We start from the raw sequence: 17,181 nt of genomic DNA, 5'->3' as shown, positions 1-17,181 counted from the left end.
GTCAGCATGTGGAATCAGAACAACAACATTCTTATTAATAGTTACTTTTATATTTGCTGTCACAAGCGCTCAACAGGGGCGTTAAACTGTCTGGCTTTATGTCTAATGGCTAATAACTCAACCCTAATTCCTCCTCGTAACCTCAGACGGCTCTTCTGCGAACTGAATACATTGAAAACATTGAGCTGCTCCAGCAAATTGTCATGCAGAATGGACGTGAATATTAATTCACAGATTGAGTTATTTTAACCGCATACATGAAGTCCATCAGTATCAACCCATTGAATCTAGTTTAATCTATAACATATTCAAAAGCAAATGTGGAAACTAACCAAAATGAATGTCGAAGCTGAAAATATATATATATATTTTTTTTAAAAGTCAAAAGCACCTAAAAAACCTAAACTAAAATTAAAATGAAAACTGGAAATATAAAAACAAAGCTAATTCTAAAAAATAATAAATACTATAATAGCATATAAATACTATAAAATAACTGTGCACATCATTAGCATTAGCATTATGGTCAACATCAGATAAACATCACAGTGTGATTGTAAACCAGATTCCCAACATCATCCACATTTAGGGTACATTTACACGGAAATTATGAACTAAATACTGAAAAGTTTTTCTTTTGCATTTTTCGAGTACATACGACAACATTCTCAAAATAATTCCCGTTTACACAGATCCACGAAAACGACAAAAAACGCTGTATAATTCATGCCAGGCCAGTTGGCGATGTCACATTTTACAGTTGTTACGTGCCTATAGACTGAACACGTAATATAATGCGTATGACATCACCGTTTTCAACAACAGAAACTGTTTTTAACCGTTTTCAAAAACTTGCACTTTGAAACCTGTTTTTGCAGTTGTCATGTAAATGAACATCCAAAATGCATAAAAAGTTTTATTAGTTGAAAATGGTGTCGTTTAAAAAAAATAAAAAGTTTGATATCATTTTGCCAAGTAGGTTCCTGCAATGAATGACCAATAATGCTAACTGTAACCCTCAAATCAGATTGGCTGATAGAAATGGTCTTTAAGATTATTGATTAATGAACATGTCCCAGTCTAATACAGTACATCAAGTCCATTAGAAGATCAAATACATTAATTTATTCTTTAATAGTGATACTAATATTATTCAATAGATAATAATAAAAAGTTCAACTCGCCAACAACTCAATGTCTCAGAGCCAAAGCAAGGTTTTAATAAATAAGAATAAAGAATTTTAACAATTATAGATATTGCTATTTGTAAACTATTAATCAAATGATTTACACATGGTTTACTGATGAAGACCTAATGATTTTTAACAGTTTAGGAAATTAACTAGCCTCTCCTCAAATGTCCTATGACAGCAACTGATTCCCAGGCCACAGATTCAGTTTGATTAAAAAACAAAATGAGTGACTGCAGGCCTTAGTTAAATTATCTGCACTCAACCTTCCTTTTCAGCAAGCAAGACAATCTCTCTCTCTCTCTAATAAGCCAATAATAGTATTAGGACTCTGGTAAACACGGTATTGATGAGTCCCTGGGTAGAGTTGATTACAGAGGCTGAAGTGGACTGCTAATGACTATTAGCTCAGAGCTAATCTTTTCCAACACAGAGCCATGCCTCTCTTAACACGCATCAATGGCGTGTTTGGTGCAGCATTTAAGAATTAAATGTGGTTCAATTATTTTAATAGGTTTAATTTGGTTTTGAAAAACGTTACACCATATACCAATTTAAAGGAAGGTTTCGATTTTCATATTTTCCTTTCACCGTGAATGCATGTGTACACATCATAATCATTGTTCACCTCAGCCCTCCATTCCTGAGACCAAGGTGTGAACGACCATGGACTGCCCAGGGCCACCAAACCGGTTCTGGCTAGAGCCTAATAAGAACAAAGAAAGGCCCAAAGAGAAATACAATCTACTGTATATACAAACACTGGCTTGAAATCACAAAATTGGACAGGGAACTGTAAGGAACATGTCCTATACGTCTCATTATTCGTTCAAGAAAAATGTGCACATGCAGTGGAAACTGCATCTGGAATAACAGCCAATGTAATCTCACCCACTGACACAAAAATGGATATCTGGGGGATACCTCAACCAATTTACACCAAGTTTGGACTCTACGAGTTCAGAACACTGCCACAAGGACTTTGAGAAAGGTTTGGGAAAGAAATAAAGCATTTCCAAGGTTCTAAGTACACTGTGTTATTTAACTGTGTATTTTGGGACAATGCAACAAGCTCCACAGGATAGAAATGTGGGACATGATGGGCGGACACTTGAAATGCTCAGACCCAATCACAATTTAACAAATTAATAATCCTGTCCCCAAATGAAAGGAATAAAAGCTTTCTCACGCAAATGTACCCTCGTTCTGAGTTTCTGACCTGACGAGGGAAGGAACAACAGCCCGACCAAGGTCGCAAGTAAACCTTCCCCCGCACGGACCTTCAAGCAGCCCAACCGCTTCTGCAGAGGACTTCGGCTCCAGCCATCAACGCCTGACCTACACGACTCTTGCTGTTGTAACCTCCACTCTGCAAAGGATCCTGCGGATCGGCCACCATCTGACCTACAGCTATCTGGATTACACAAGGACCAGCAGCGAACCCCCAGCACTCAGTGAGGCTCTGCAACTGTTGGAAAGCAATCCAGTCTACTCGCACTGCGGGCGGAAAGATACCAGTGCAAGACGTACCACAAAGGCCTTGCATTAGGTTGTTGCTATATGAGATTTCTATTTGTGTAAAGACTGTTCAGCATATACAGATGGATACATTAGACACATTATCTGTATTCATAGTAAATGCATACCAGCATCCAGAAAGACCACAATTGACTCCCCCACAGGCTGATAATTACCCATTCATTGCTTCGTCCAATCCATTGCTCATCTACTTGCCATTCACGTCCATTTGTGTAGTAGTCTGTAGTTTCTGTTTGATTATTGATTCAATTTTCTCAGTAGTTTAGACATTTTCCATAGTAGTAATAAGTGAGTGTGATACTTTACTCTTGTAGGCTATATATTTTTGTGAAAAAAATTCATTTGATTGCAAACTGTGTCATTCTTGTTGATAATCTTGTTGATAATCAGAGGCTCAACAAACTCGCCAGAATCTCACTAAATCCTTCAGATTGATTAGATGACATACTTCCTACAATTTATATAATTCTAATTCAGTCAACAATCTTTCATGATTGTTCTTTATTGTCTAGGTGAAATTCCTTGGCTGGTGTCCCGTAATATAGGAAGGAATCATATTTGACACTCTCACACTCACCTTAGGTGACGTGACCAAAAACTCAATATGAATATTAATACTAAATATTAATATTACTATTTAAGACCATAAATCACTACATATTTAGCACATGTTAATGATAGTATGCGAATAAGACATTACACTGAAAAAGCACAGCTGTTTACTGAAATTTGTGAAAAACTAAACTATATGATGTAATTGCCACAAAAAGGATCGCAATCTTCTCTCAGGCAAGCCTTACAGCATTCAAGACATTTCTATCACTCTAGCTGGGCAAAGCAGTGGCAGCCAAGCATAGGGTACAAGATATGCCTACAGGCCGACTTCTGAATCCCTTAAGACATGCTTCAAACATGAGAAAACAGGAACTCATTAGAAAGGGATTATGGGTAAAAGGAAGAAAAGGTCAAAGAAAAAGGGATTTTTAGAAGTTCTGTGGATATGCAAGTGCTTTGGAGTTTCATCTAAAGATTGAACAGACTTGGGAAACGATTAAGTTCTTCTTAGTGTCTCCATCTGCTTGATCCTGATGTTAATTTCAAAAAGAGGAGAGATCGACAGATTTTAAACCCGTCTCGCAGACACGCCTCATCGCTGCAGTTTGCAACATTCAGCGTCTCCAGCTGACAGCCATGAGATGCCGTGCGCTTCTGACTCAGCACAAAGCTTTGTTTCTCCCTGATGTCATTGTGCTATTCATCAGCGCATCTGATGTTCTGCAGCGGTGCACATTCTCCTGTCAGAACTGAAGGAGAAGGAGCGCGTGTGTGGATAAGAGAAAGACTCAGATGTGAATATTTGTTCAACGTGTCGCGGCTGTCAGGGCTGCTGGATTCAGGATCAGAAAGCCTGACAGAACGCTGCTGATGTCTCCAGAGCCACATGGTGCTGTGCCCTTCAGAACGGCCTTTCCTGACTGACAGAACAAAAAGAGAAAGCCAGACTGGACTGAGATTCAGACGTCTGGCCTCTGGTGTTTGAGGAAAAACTGATTTTGAGCAACAAACACAGTGCTCATGCACACAGACACACAGGGCTGATATACTGTATCAATAAGCAGACAGACTCTGTCTGAATACACATGCTCACATACACATGCACACAACTCACTCAGAGACATCAATTCAATAGGGCTTGTGGATCTGGGAAGGAACTTGTAGGAGGAAAACACACATACATGGGGGAACTGGGATATGGTCAGAGGAAAGGGGAAAGTGTCCCTACAGTATTTTTTTTTTTTTTAAGCGTTAACATGGTTCACTATCCATATCAGAATGAAACTGCATGTAAATGTTAAAAAGAGAAAATCCCTCACTGCATAGTATATATTCAATTCATATAAATTCAATTCATAATTTAGGGAAGGCTGCAAAATGTGTTTGACTATTTAATTTCTGTTAATTTCCTACCTGTTAGACCTACCTGAAAATCTTAAAGCAATGTTTACAAGGTTACATGGGTCAAAAACAACAAAGACAATAACTTTTATTTGTGCATTTTGGCAGGCCAAGTAAACATCTGTCTAACTCAGCCAATAGAAAAAATCCTTAGCGTTGTTGAGCTCTGATACATTAAAGGCACAGCTAAATGTGACATTTGTTACATGGGATTATGAGAAGATTGATTTAAGTTCACATAAATTAAAAGTTGTTTTATTTTTAAAGCCTAATAAATGTTAAAATTGATAGCTTTCAATCATACTGCAATGTTGAACGGCTATAATTAATGGCTAATTTGGGGGGAAAATGTATTTACTGGAGACATCAGTAGCAGTATTGGTATCAGTGATACTGTACGACAGAAAACTGGGCATTAAACGTCTAGATTATGTCAAATTAAAAATAAATTAAGTTAGAATAGAAGGGTGTCTGTGACCCATTAAAAATACCAGAAACAGATCATGAGAATCACGCACTTTGTTGTGGAAATTTATCAATATTCAAAACCCTGGATGAAGGAGACAAAGTCGATTCTCAAAAGATTAAACAAAGTATTTTATTTCATGCATGAAATAAGCGTTCAACATACAGACAGTGTCTAAGTATGAGAAGGCCCATGGCATTCTCACGCAGAGAGCATCTGACATGAGAAGGCGAAGGCTAGTCCCTTTCGCCCAGGTTATATACCCTCAACACATCCTGAGTGGGTTGCATCTTGTCATAAAGATTTGTCTCTCGTTTACCTTAAAAGGAAACGTCTGTATACGTCCGTGTTCAAGATCTCGTCTAATCATAAATTCTATCTGAACAGAACAATGCTCTGTCTGCACAAAAACCCCAGCTCTCAGTCACTGCTCTTTCTTTTCACACCTATTGCCTATCTTTAGTTCGAACAAAACACACACACACATATGTTGTTCATACTTGGAATACAAAAGGTCACTTGAAGAACACAAAGTCTTTTTGCTACTTAGTTCTTCTTAGAACATATTGTTCCTGCAAGCTTATTCTAACTTATGCATCTCTAAATGTTTGGTTACTTATTTTATTATTGTGCTTCAGCTTATATGATTATATTCCTTTAAATGCTTATGAGTAAATGAAAGTTCAACGTTAATACAAGTTGTACCCATACAAAAGCAAAAGAAACACATCTAAATGTAAAATTTCCATAACAATCCCCCATATGTTCATTCAAAGAACATACACACAATTTTACATTTACTCTTCCATAATCATAGTAATTCACAACAGGTAAATTTTTCCATGGTTACTTAATTTCCTAGTCAAACTCATGTTCGCTCTTGTTCTCATAATCCTCATCATCATCAGCCACTAACACCTTAACTTCGTCCTCTGGTGCTCTACTTATCACTGTTGTGTATTCCCCTGGACTCATTCTCACCATTGTGGCAGTCACTGCCTTAGCAGTGATTCTAGAAATACAATTCATTAAACATGGAATCATTAAAAGAAAAATCAAAATGAAAATCAAACATCCGATTGGCATAATCGTACTTATTAACAATTTCGTCCACCCCTGCAGGCCCAAGAACCAATTATCTAGTGAAAATTACATTTCATCTGGAGTGGCTATAGCCATTTTCATGTGTTCTATTATGTCTGATACTTTTTGAAAGACGTCAGTCAAATTAAAACAAGAGGTTCCTAACATTTTGCATATTTTCAAATAAACCTCCCACATCTAAAAGTCCTGGATAACAGCACCCCATCCATTTCTTAGGAAGGGTGTGCCCATACTGTTCAAGCTGTTGTCTCTCCGAGACATTTGTCGTCACCTGGACATGTGATATTTGTACCATTAGATGTTATACATTTGTTATTATTCATGATTATCGTGGTTTTACAGTGTGCTGTACCAGCCATTATTGCCCCTTGTTGGGTCCCTAATTTACATAAACATACGTCGCCTAATTGCGGTTTCACTGCCCATACATTGTCAAAGTCTCTAGTGCTGTGTTCTGATGGGTTCTGACTTTTGACTTTCTTTGGAGATAATTTGATTTCTATAGAATTTTCACATTCAGTAATTTCTACATAGTACATGGAATTAACCCTATTAATTCTCCTAAATTTTCAGTGATTTCTTCTAATTCCAAAAACTCTGGCATCACTCTAATATTCTAATTTAATCACCCTGAAGTGAGACATACCCCGCCTTGGTCAATAGACCCTCTCTGATAGCATCCTGATTACCTCCGTACACATATTGCCCTTGACATGGATCCTTACAAAAATACATGGTCTTACCCCATTTTCCCTTTGTCATTTTCACCTCTATATGCTATCATCTCGTGCTAGGCTTACAGCCACACTAATTAAGAGGATAAGATTTAGTGACCTATTGCCACACATTACAACCTTGTCAGGCGAGAAAATGTTCTTGTTTGGACGATATCAGTCCCGTTTCTCGATGTATTTTTGGTCTCAGGGCAGGTCTAGTTGATATGATCAGACAGGTTATTTCAATGCCCACGCCGTTAAAGTTCCACAAAGTCCTTGATACAGTCCTGACCACTCCTGAAATTGCACAATCGTCTCTTACTATTGATTCGTCTGCTCTCCAGTGACGGTGGTTTTCACATTGGTAACCTACGGTATGACACGTCTCTGGTTAGTCTGATCTCTGTTTGGCACTCGTTAGCTTTGAGTGGGATTCTTCTTCCGTTGCAGCTAGCCGCATGAGCTGATGCTTCTCGACTTTCACCGCATTTTGAGTTGTCAGCAAAACCTGGAATGGTCCCTGTCACCTTTTCGCCTTCCAATGCTTTCGTCTCAGATCCTTTATCAACACGAACTCTCCTCGGAAGCTGTGCAGGGCCGTCTCAGCTGGCTCTGGAACTGCTGCCTGGACCTGTTTTGAGATATCACAGAACACCTTATCCAGCTCAACACAATATTGCAACATGTCATGCTCACAAATAGTGGTGTCAGGCAATGTTCGAGGATCTCGTGCCTCCCAGTCCATCTGAGGTGGGCGAGCAAACAGAATCTCAAATGGTGAGAGCTGTGCGCGTCCCCTCTTTCTCATTCTCATGTAAGTTAGCTCCTCCCGCTTCCGGATGTACCCAGGAATGCTTCAACTGCTGAAATTGCACTGTTTACAAAATGTGAACCATTGTCACTTAATAATTTTTCAGGATTTGAAATTCCCATGGTGGGATAATTTCTTGTAGGAATAGTTTTGCCATTCCTTTTTTAATCTGCCTTTGTTGTTGGCATGGCTTCTACCCATTCTGAAAACATGTCGACTGCCACTACGCAGTATCTCTTTTTGTCAGATTGTAATAATTCAATATAATCGAGCATTACATTTGAGAATGGTCTCTGCGGCCTGGGATGGCCCCCTGTCTCATTGCCTGACCCCTGCCCACATTGTTAATACCACAAATCAAAACATCTGCTGCAAAAATCTGCTGCCACTGTGGAAAAAACTTTGGTAAATCAGTTATTTTGCATAATAGTAAACATCTCCATTTGTTTCTGGGGCCCCATTGTCCATTTTTATATTCACGGCCTGCCTTCTTCCATTTCTCTTTATCATAGGCAGAAGCGTGTTGTTTCATCGCTTCTGTCACCTAGTTCCTCATTCAGCTGTATTGCTATGGTTATCTGAACAGGAAGTCGAGCTACAGCCTTCGCTGCTAAACTCTGACACCCTGTTTTCCTTAGAAACGTCATCACTACCCGAAGTATGAGCCTGGCACTTACAAACTGCCACTTCCTTTTTAGTGGATACTGCATTTTATTTTGCCTATTTTCAGATTTAGGCTTTATTTGAATCGGCTCACAATCTGCAATCAGACATCATTTTTTATCAGTAGCCCATAAACATTTTGGAAACTCTCTCCAACCCGTCTGTTATGACAGGGAGTTGTGTTAAACTCAGTCTGTTTAGTTTCACTTCCTCATCCAACACTGTGACTGCTCTCAAACTCTCAGTCTTTCATGACATGGCTGTTTAAATCAAACGGTATTTTCACTTTGGCAGATCATTCTTTTTTTTTTTTTATCTATTATGACCCAGTCGGTCAGTTCATGGCACCTGGCCATGAAGGGACCCGCGTCACGCCATTCAGCCTTCACTGGTTTGGCCAGCGATATGAGGCTTGTGCATTTTCCATGTCATAAAACACTGTCTGTTTGTCAGTCAATTTCACATTCAAAACACACCATTGGTCAGTCCAATACACATAGTCAGTCGTCACAATTTCTATGTCAACATTATCAATGTCAACATTAAATCATCGCTGCGCATATTCATCATCATGATCAGTGCTTACATGAGAAGTGCAATGTAAATCTGAGTCTCTCATAGATTCAGAAGATGGCAACACTCTGTCATGAGCCGCTTTGTGGTCAGACATGTGTCAGAAATTTGCCATTCATATACAAACAGAGAAAAATCCTCTGTGCTTTCAGTTTCATGCGTCATTCTCATGTCAGCTGATAAGCCCTGATCACTACAATGAACAGAAACACCCAACTTACAAAGTAAATCCCTTCGCATTAAATTCACTGGACATAACTTAGTAATTAAAAAACAATGCTTAATTTTTATTTTATTTTCCCCCTTCAATTGAACACTCAAGGGTTTTCGAATATTGTTCTATGACCACATGACCAGTTGCACTTCTGGAAGAAGTCGTCTTCCCAGATAGTGGAACTGGTTTTTCAAACTTTGTCGCTTTAATTGCCAAATTGGAAGCTCCTGTGTCAAGCAGAAATAGTAAAGATACGTCATTAACAGTCATTTCTATCAAGGGTAAAGAAATATGAGTCTTATAGAAAACCCTAGCAAGCAAGTCTTCATTGCATAGAGCAGAAATCAGAAAATAAAGGTAAATTATACTCATCAGCTGGAGAGACAGGAACCCCGTCGCTCACCCCTCCTCCTCCTCTCAATCCGCCTGATTCCCGCCTTTGCCGTGTGGGCATTCATCACGCCAATGTCCTTTTTGTCCACAATTAAAACATTTTTCATAGGGCTCTTTGCGTTGTTGTTGAAATGGTTGACTGTTTCGTCCTTTTCCCCGACCACGTCCTCTCCTCTTCCTCTGCCATTGCCTCTCTGGTTCATTTGGTGATGGTTGGAGTTGTTGTTGCCCATATACACACCTTGCATTGTCACCAGGGCCCACATGAGGTCTTTGTCTTGCTTGGCTGCGTTGATTTTCCGCTGCACTTTCATGATGTCTTGCGTGTTGTCTCATTTCTACTGTGGAGGCAAATTGCCATCCGACACAGCTCTTTTGAATTGCTTTTGAACTATCACTGTCCAATCCATCCAAGAACAAAGTCTTTACTCTCATTTTCTGGAGGGCTGCAGAGTGGTGGCATGGTTCTTTGTGTGGTGCGTTAGGAACTGCTTGACCCCGTCCTTCTGCGGCGGCTGGAATCTGGTTAGGATTGCGAGGAGTTGGAAGATGAGCCGGATGCGTCCTGTCCTCCTCTCTTATTCTCACAAAACAAAAACAAAACAAAACAAAAATCGCCATAATAGGGAGAAGAAGAAACAATGTCAGATCCGTCATTTTCAAGATTGCTATGTGTCTTGTCTTTCTTCTTGACAACGTGAGTCGACCAATTTTCTTTAGTTTTAGTCAAATGTGACACACTCAAACCCCCATTAACCCATATTGCATTTTGCATGAACCTTTCGAGAAATCAACATGTTCTTCATCTTTCCTTTTTGAATTTTCATTACCCATTTTTACTTTTACAATTTTGTTTGTTCAATTTCCCTATAATACTTAATTTTGTTTTGTTAATTTATATTTGCGTATTTTTATTTATTCTTTTATTACTTTATATTTATCTATCAATTTTCCTCGCGCAGCCACCCACGCTCTCCTCTACGTATTAAATTTTCCCTGGCGCAGCCACCCCACGCCCTGCCTTCATCCGTCGATGCAGGTCTTTCCAAATTGCCTTTATTCGTCAATATAGGTCTTTCCCAGACCAGTGCTTCTGTCTGGTGTTTGAGAAATTATTTCCAGGCCTATTCTCAAAACCCTGGCTCTTTAGGGAAATTTTAATACGTTTTGTGGTCTTATCCCGGACCTGTTTGGGAACTTGCTATCAGGTCTATCCCAAACGTGACTCTTTAGGAAAAAATATTCAATACGCAAATATCAATCAACAAAATTTGTCTTATTTGTTACATAAGAAATTTCCTCTCACCGTCTTGTGAGTCTCACTGTCTGTGAGTTCTTTAATTGCGTCCACCTAGGTCGTCGTGAGGAGTTGAACAATTCTCTTTCCTTAAACTTGAGGATTTCGAGCCGTAGAGTGTTCTCTCGGGATGGCCAGTCAACTGTTCCCCTCACGACGATCATCGGTTTTGCAATCGCATCCTCGTCGCCATTTGTTGTGGAAATTTATCAATATTCAAAACCCTGGATGAAGGAGACAAAGTCGATTCTCAAAAGATTAAACAAAGTATTTTATTTCATGCATGAAATAAGCGTTCAACATACAGACAGTGTCTAAGTATGAGAAGGCCCATGGCATTCTCACGCAGAGAGCATCTGACATGAGAAGGCGAAGGCTAGTCCCTTTCGCCCAGGTTATATACCCTCAACACATCCTGAGTGGGTTGCATCTTGTCATAAAGATTTGTCTCTCGTTTACCTTAAAAGGAAACGTCTGTATACGTCCGTGTTCAAGATCTCGTCTAATCATAAATTCTATCTGAACAGAACAATGCTCTGTCTGCACAAAAACCCCAGCTCTCAGTCACTGCTCTTTCTTTTCACACCTATTGCCTATCTTTAGTTCGAACAAAACACACACACACATATGTTGTTCATACTTGGAATACAAAAGGTCACTTGAAGAACACAAAGTCTTTTTGCTACTTAGTTCTTCTTAGAACATATTGTTCCTGCAAGCTTATTCTAACTTATGCATCTCTAAATGTTTGGTTACTTATTTTATTATTGTGCTTCAGCTTATATGATTATATTCCTTTAAATGCTTATGAGTAAATGAAAGTTCAACGTTAATACAAGTTGTACCCATACAAAAGCAAAAGAAACACATCTAAATGTAAAATTTCCATAACAACCTGTAGTGCAGAATAAAAAGAGAATAAAATGAACTAGGCCTATATAAAAGGAATAAAATATATAGGACTACACAAAATATAGTTCAGTTAATTAATTAACAGATTAACAAAATAAAAAAACCTGTGACAAGTAGTATTAGCTACGCTCGTTTTTGTGACATTGTATTTATTTTATTTAGGTTATATATAATCCAGACAGCAAACAAGTGTCGGCCCAGATCCGGGAATGTGGAATTTACATACACTCTAAAAAATGCTGGGTTGTTTCAACCCAATTTTGGGTCAAATATGGACAAACCCAGCCGTTGGGTTAAATTTTTAAATTACATTTTTAACCCAACGTTTAAGGCCCTTTCACACCGGACGCGTACATGAAAAAGCGAAACGAAAAAGCGAATAGTTCGCGTGCGAAATAGGGACAATTTGAGGAGCTCGTTCAGACAGTGGCACCGCATCTGACGAGACAAACCACTAACTTCAGGGAACCAATCGGTCCGGAGCAGCGTCTGGCAGTCTGCTGAGGTGAGGGCTACGTTTACATGCAATCAAATAAACAATCCACTGTGTGTGATTGGCTGAAGCCTTTTCTGTCGCCGCAAAAGTAAAAAAAAATCGACATCGAAGCAAAAAAAAAAAAAGTCGTTTTTTCGCCGCAGCACATTCGCGTTCGGTGTGTAAGCACTCATTACACAACAGCTGATCAAAAAATAAAACCATCGCGCGAATTATTCGTGCGTCAAAATCGCATCCAGTGTGAAAGGGCCTTTAGGGTTTGTCCATATTTTACCCAAAATTGGGTTGAAACAACCCAGCAATTTTTAGAGTGTACCAGATGTGGGCCGGATCTGGGCCGACACTATGTTGCTGTCTGGGATCTTAATTGTATTAAGTCCAACTGATCGAGCAGGCGCCTCATGCGCGCTGCGCACATAGTGCAGCACACACAACATATCAGTTCTAACGTTGCTAACTTGACATTTCAGCCATTCGTCAACCAAACATAAAATTTACACTGCTCAAATGAAATGTTCTGCTGTAAAATGTTCTGCTGTCAGCATGTCCAGCGCCCGACCAAACACATTTTTGTGCATGTAAAAGATGCTGTTTTATGTAGACATTGAGAGTGGGAATAATAGTTTAGCAACTAAATGTTGTATGGCAAATACGGAAACATAGGCTTTGGATTTTTGCTGAATGAAAAAGGTGAGCCCATTATGTTGTTTATACCACTATGGCCTAATTTGTGTTTTATTTTATAGTTGAATGTATAATTTAGAGCTAATTACTTTTCATTCTTGTTCTGTTCTGAATACCGTTTGAAGGATTTGTTCTGGAGTGAGGGGGAAATAGCCAAGTTTATAATGTTTGTAAATGTTTCATTTTATATACAGGTATTTAATATACGTATAAGTTAATATAATTATTTGTAAGTATGAGGTTATTGGGTGTTTTTGGAGGGAGATCAATTTCTCTTTCATGGGATAACTTCTTCTTCTTGGCCGGGTAACGTTTCTCAGTGTTGTAAAGTCTAGGGGCGAGGCTTCCAAACCGTGAATTTTTAAGGGCATGATATTCAAATGACGATTGTTTTGAGCCGCCACATTTATCAACGAACGATCAAGCGTACGATGGGATTGGCGGCATGCGAATGCTTCATAAATCACACGTGAACCCTGTCGTAAGATGATTTCTCCGCTCTACTTTAGATTGATAAATGAGGCCTTTATGTTGTTTCTACATTAATTTGGAGATTAAAGGTGAAATTATTACGATATAAAAATGTATTAAAAACTTGAATGTTAGGTGCGATTAATTCTGATTATTTACAGAAAAATGTGCGATTAATTAAATTAATAATTAGTTGCAGTACATTACATATATTGCATGTAAATTTTAATAGAATGTCCAACATATTATGAATTTTTAAGCATAAATTCAATCGACAGAAGTTAAAGGTGCTATGTGGAGTTTTTCTACTAAAATTAATAATTTTTTTATTGCCTGTGTGTGAAGGGGTTGTAATCTCACAATAAAATGATCCACTTGGTGGGTTTTGCTATTACCTCTGAAAGCAAGTATTCCTATTTCTATGTGAAGTCTCCGGGTCGGATTTGCCGCGAAATCCACTGATGTGACTGAGACACTGACATGGAGTCTGCTAATACTAAGAAACGACCAGCACAACACAGACTCCAACACAAACTCCACATAATAATAAAAAACAACAAAAAAAGCATGCCCACGAGCACTCGCTTGTAAACGTATTGGTCGCAATCGGAAACATCACCGCTAGATGCCGCTGAAAACTCCACATAGCCCCTTTAAAGCTAAACGTATGCTATAAACAAAATACACCATGGCTGGATGACTTCAATCTCACCACCATGGCTTCAAACAACAAAATCCTAAAAGTTTGAGTTAGAATAGTTTGCAAACACAATGAGACTGTGAAAGCAGACAAGTGAGTTTTCCTTGTTCAGCGTGATGTTTAATGTCCCCTAATTGTAACCAAATGTAAGACAAAGATGATACTTAAAGAGATAGTTCACCCAACAATGAAAATTCTGTCATAATTTATTCACCCTCATGTCTTTAAAGCCTGTATGACTTTCTCATGTTCAGAACAAATTCTATTATGTCTCCTGAGCTATGAAATTGTTAATTTTGACCTCTAAGAAGACTGAAACATTCAATTATTGCAGAATTTGTATTTTTTTTGTTAGTAATGTGAAACATGGCATAAATGGAATATTTTGCCATCTGTCCGAAGAGGAATTTGAAATATGTCCAACTGTTTGGAATTTACAGCTTTAAAATCAGTTTAACACCATAAAATCATGTCGCTCGTCTTCGCTGTGGGAATCCCCTCCCTGTAGGTGTGAATTTGAATAAAAGTACCAGAGTAAAGATGTGATGATGTTTCACAAAGCCAACAAACAGTATTACAGAGACAGAGAGCATCAGCAGGTTTTCAGAACCTCAGCTTGCAACTGTCTTCTATACAGCAAAAGTAGACAGTAACCAAGACCTAAACAAAAAGACAAAAAAGTACCAAACTTTGTAGACCATTAGTGGTAGATGTGTGAGAGAAAAGAGCTAGTCTGTGTTGAGAGATCTAATAAGGTTCTGCCGTCCACAAAACCCTGCCTTTCCACAACTGCCTTCTCAGTTTCGAGCAAACCTCACATCTCTCACACAGATATGCTGCTTTATCTTGTCGAAGCCTCTTTAGAATTCACTCAGGACTGTTGTTATCATGCGGTTCCAGTATGACTGTGGGTTTGGAGGTTTGTTTATAATTTATAATTCTCTGTCTGCCCTGGTATATTTCCCTGGGGCTGTCTGTGGAGAGTCTTGTCAAGTTTTTCTTTTTCCCTTATCTCTCTTTGACTCCTTATTACACCTTTGAACTTTGTGTTTGACATTTTGTACCGTTTTCTGTCATGTGCAGTGAAAGAATCTATTTGGCTTTCAGCTTTCCGGATGTTTCATGAAAATATGCTTTGTCACTGAAAGCTGAAATATGTGGTCACTGTTTCGTTTGGAATGCAAATGACAATTGAGATAATGAGAAACCTGACAGTAACTGCTACACTCTAAAAAATGCTGGGTTGTTTTAACCCAATTGTGGGTCAAATATGGACAAACTCAGCCATTGGGTTACATTTTTAAATTGCATTTTTGTTCCAACGTTTGGGTTTGTCCATATTTGACCCACAATTGGGTTAAAACAACCCAGCATTTTTTAGAGTGTAGTTAGATTAGTCTGAATAGTTGCCACTTCGAAGGGCACAAACCACCACACAGGCTTTTGTCCTTTACTTTCTACTTTCTGTTTCAATGATGGTTGAATGATGGTACATTAATGCTTCATGTTAGTTCCCACAGGAAAGCAAAATCTGAAAATAAAGTTGGAGTAAACATTGAGATTAATGGAGAGAAAATACAAGTCTCCCGCTTCTCAGAAGTGTAATGTTGCAGATTAAATTGATGCACAGTAAAACAAATCCAACACATAACCATTATTAATTATTAATTATAAGCATTTACAGGCTCCATCCGAAACGATGCAGCAATGTGCTTTGATTTACAACTGCTAATTCAGTCAGCACATTATCCATTAATTAAAGCAACCATATGTTCTTTTTAAAGGTTCCTAATTTGGTTTTGGAAGTCTCCTACAATAAGTTTACATGCATCCAAAGTCAAGAAACACTTACATTTTATCATAATATACATTGCACATCACCTCATTTCTCAAAGAGTCTGGTTTGTTCTCCGAGACTTCCTTAGCACTTGATACACAGTGATATGACCAGTAACAATGGTGTCTGTTTTAACATCAGTCTGAGACGGAGTCCTCCTTTTTAAGTGCATGCAAAGTGAATTTGAAAAACATTTGAAAATAAGAAAACAGTAGCCATGTTTCCACTGTTGGGCCAAAAGCATGTTTGCTAGTGCCAGTGCCAGGTCCAGTCGCGTTTCTCACTTCCGGGGCTTAATCGGGCCTCATCGGGCCAACGACCAGGGGTTTTTGGCACGCCGAATACCTAGTTCCAAAGTGGGCCAACTGAGGCTTGAAGAGTGGCCATGAACAAAGGCGGAGTTTACCTGAGTCAGGAGACTGTCAACACCTGCTCATTGATCATTTCACATAAAACCATACCAGACTACCAGCTAACCTAAACATTTAAAACAATGTTCTGCGCAAAATTCACTTTTAGACAACAGAGAGTGTCTGAAATATTTTTTTAGAGATCTGATGGGTATTCGGATCACCATATGAGGCAGAAATATGCGATGATAAAGGCTACTTATGCTAACCATTGCATTTTAATAATGTATTAGTAAATGTTGAAATTAGCATTAACAGAGATTAATATGCTGTAGAAGTGCAGTTCATTATTATTAGTTCATGTTAACTAATGAAACCTTATTGTAAAGTGTTACCAATATTTTTTTCTAAATGTGCAAGCCTTAATTGAGTTGATCATAAATAAATGGAAGCAGGTGCAACTGAACAGGTATGTGTTCTAGTTTTATGTGAAATGGGACATACCAGTTTGATTTAGCAAAATTGTCCACTCCCTGAGACAGATTATTACATTACTGTCACTGTAACATGTTTTATTGTAAAACAAATAAAACTATTTTATTGGTCAAATAGCAATGCTGTAATCCTAAAGGGGTCATGAAATGAGAATTAAAATTATCATTGATCTTTTGACATTTAAGAGTTCGTTATACTATAAAAATACCCTGTAAGTTTCAAAACTCAAAACTTCCTTGTTATTCCAAAAACTGCTTTTATTGAAACCAAGGCCAGAAAATGACAGGATCTCAAATGTGGAGACTTGTGACGTC

At 38.4% G+C, this 17,181-nt stretch overlaps 1 protein-coding gene across 7 annotated transcripts in view; it reads right to left on the bottom strand.

Annotated features, from left to right (window-relative positions):
• The window catches only part of ptprua (protein tyrosine phosphatase receptor type Ua), a 297,253-nt gene that overhangs the window by 254,645 nt on the left and 25,427 nt on the right, over positions 1-17,181 (bottom strand). The gene's annotated exons all lie outside the window — the stretch shown is intronic.

This window comes from Phoxinus phoxinus, assembly GCF_949152265.1.
Source record: "Phoxinus phoxinus genome assembly, chromosome: 19".
Classification (NCBI taxonomy): Eukaryota; Metazoa; Chordata; class Actinopteri; order Cypriniformes; family Leuciscidae; genus Phoxinus; species Phoxinus phoxinus.
This window is presented reverse-complemented; position numbering and strand designations above follow the sequence as displayed.